The sequence below is a fragment of the Schistocerca americana genome, unplaced genomic scaffold, assembly GCF_021461395.2.
Source record: "Schistocerca americana isolate TAMUIC-IGC-003095 unplaced genomic scaffold, iqSchAmer2.1 HiC_scaffold_177, whole genome shotgun sequence".
In the NCBI taxonomy this organism is placed as follows: Eukaryota; Metazoa; Arthropoda; class Insecta; order Orthoptera; family Acrididae; genus Schistocerca; species Schistocerca americana.
This window is the reverse complement of record NW_025725864.1, coordinates 264,592-267,443: the sequence shown is the minus strand read 5'-3', so window position 1 is coordinate 267,443 and position 2,852 is coordinate 264,592. Positions and strand designations below refer to the sequence as shown.

The window sequence follows — 2,852 nt, the reverse complement described above, 5'->3', positions numbered from 1 at the left end:
CTACTGGCAGGATCAACCAGGGAGCTGCGTCAACTAGAGCTGAGCAGCCGGCCGCCCGGGAGTGTGTCCCGGGGGCCCGCGCGAACACGCAAGCGTCCGCTCAATTATTCTGCAAACAGGAGGAGGCTGAGCTCCCCTGCACAATACACCTCGAAACCCTCTCAGGTCCCGGCGGCGCGCAGCGCCGTCCTAAGTACTTGGTCGGGTTCGAGAGAGGCGCAATCGCCCGGAGTTTGGCGAGTAGACGCTTTAGGTGCGACCACCCGTGCTCCCAACTGAGCTTGCCGCTGCCGACAGAGGCCCGGGAGCGTGCTGTCGTGGCATTGCCGGCGGGAGACAACACGCGCCACCTACGGTGACCGGCAGCTCCAACGCCAGCGCCACAGAAGGACAAAAGCCCCACTTGGGTGCCGAAGCGAACTCTCCCAGCACAGCGCACGCGCCAACACGTCCGCACAGCTGCGATACAAACCACCTGCGAGAACCGCAGAGGCGACCGAGCAGCAGACGGCGTCGCGGCGCCGAGCGCCGGGCGGCGGCGCATCCTCAGCGCACACAGTCCTCAATCGGACCAGCACACTGCAGATGTCCACCGCGCTTCGCACCGGGCCCGCGAGGACCTACTTTGGCCGCACGGCGCCGCGTGCAGGGTGCGCCGGCGCGCAGCTGCGCCGCCTGCCGCCTCCGTCGGCCGGCGCGCCTGCCACTGGCCGCCCCCACCAGCCGGCTGTAGCGCGTGCGCCCACGCACCGCGCGGCCAGCACGCCGGGAGGCCCCCCCTCACCGGCCGGGGACGGTCCCACCCAGCCACCGCCGCGTATCGCTTCACACCCAGATGCCATTCACGTTCGTGGGCATGGTGGGTATCGCTGGAACAACCGGTTGGTAGCTCAACCGATCGTCGCCATCACTGATTCACCTCTAGCGAGAACAACCGCACCACAACGGTTTACCAGTTGTTCATTTGCATAACGTCACCAGCAAACGTAGGCGTCCATCGCCATTTGCAAATTCAACGATTGTTGCATGCCTGTGTCAGGTGTCACGACACACTATGTCTGCCCACATACACGCAACAACATGTGCACGCTTCGCGAACACGTGGAAGGTGGCCCCCGTACGTATGCGATGTCCATTGCGCGAACGACTGTCAACCGGCCTCTGTCGCATGTCGCAGATGTGGAACGCAGTGCACCATGCTATCACGGTGTGTGAGAAGAGACGACTACGTCTGACAACACGCGCCACTACATCAACAGACGGCTCATGCTGATCGCCATCCAGGGCATACCACACTGCAATCCAGCTCTTATAGGGAGACGACACGTAGCTGAGTGCACAACATTTGGACCGCATGGTTCGCCGTTGTTGGCGCAGTCGTTGTACGGTCACATGTACCACGATGTATCATTCAGTACATGAGGACCAATGTGCAGTACAGTGTGTGATTTGGACGTACAACATCAGCGGACAGTTGACACAGGCCGTACCACAGCGTAGGCTAAGTGCTTCGCACATGCGAATGCCAATGAACAACTGCAAATGCCAATGAACAACTGCAAAGGGCATTGAGCATGTACGTCCTGCTGCCATCCACATTACAGTGTATAGCTGCAAGGTGTTTAACATGAAGCGATACACTGGGGACCGGGCAGTGCGAGTAGCAAACTATATTGCGGGGGTTGCAGTTAGGCAACACTACACTAATTTAACGCGTCGTATGACAATTACAGAGCAGGTTAAGGCCCAACGTGTGTTGGGTTAAGGCCCAACGTGTGTTGGGTTAAGGCCCAACGTGTGTTGGGTTAAGGCCCAACGTGTGTTGGGTTAAGGCCCAACGTGTGTTGGGTTAAGGCCCAACGTGTGTTGGGTTAAGGCCCAACGTGTGTTGGGTTAAGGCCCAACGTGTGTTGGGTTAAGGCCCAACGTGTGTTGGGTTAAGGCCCAACGTGTGTTGGGTTAAGGCCCAACGTGTGTTGGGTTAAGGCCCAACGTGTGTTGGGTTAAGGCCCAACGTGTGTTGGGTTAAGGCCCAACGTGTGTTGGGTTAAGGCCCAACGTGTGTTGGGTTACGTTAAGGGGCAATGTGGGTTACGTTAAGGGGCAATGTGGGTTACGTTAAGGGGCAATGTGGGTTACGTTACGGCGCAATATAGGTTACGTTACGGCGCAATATAGGTTACGTTAAGGCGCAATATCGGTTACGTTAAGGCGCAATACAGGTTACGTTAAGGCGCAATACAGGTTACGTTAAGGCGCAATACAGGTTACGTTAAGGCGCAATACAGGTTACGTTAAGGCGCAATACAGGTTACGTTAAGGCGCAATACAGGTTACGTTAAGGCGCAATACAGGTTACGTTAAGGCGCAATACAGGTTACGTTAAGGCGCAATACAGGTTACGTTAAGGCGCAATGCAGGTTACGTTAAGGCGCAATGCAGGTTACGTTAAGGCGCAATACAGGTTACGTTAAGGCGCAATACAGGTTACGTTAAGGCGCAATACAGGTTACGTTAAGGCGCAATACAGGTTACGTTAAGGCGCAATACAGGTTACGTTAAGGCGCAATACAGGTTACGTTAAGGCGCAATACAGGTTACGTTAAGGCGCAATACAGGTTACGTTAAGGCGCAATACAGGTTACGTTAAGGCGCAATACAGGTTACGTTAAGGCGCAATACAGGTTACGTTAAGGCGCAATACAGGTTACGTTAAGGCGCAATACAGGTTACGTTAAGGCGCAATACAGGTTACGTTAAGGCGCAATACAGGTTACGTTAAGGCGCAATACAGGTTACGTTAAGGCGCAATACAGGTTACGTTAAGGCGCAATACAGGTTACGTTAAGGCG

The 2,852-nt window shown here is 55.8% G+C and overlaps 1 non-coding gene across 1 annotated transcript in view; it reads right to left on the bottom strand.

The window, feature by feature from the left end:
• LOC124571654 overlaps nt 1-23 on the bottom strand; it is a 1,910-nt gene extending 1,887 nt beyond the window's left edge. The window contains exon 1 of the ribosomal RNA XR_006971970.1: nt 1-23. This exon is cut by the window's left edge and continues 1,887 nt beyond it. This is a non-coding gene — a ribosomal RNA (small subunit ribosomal RNA).
• Nucleotides 24-2,852: the final 2,829 nt, after the last annotated feature.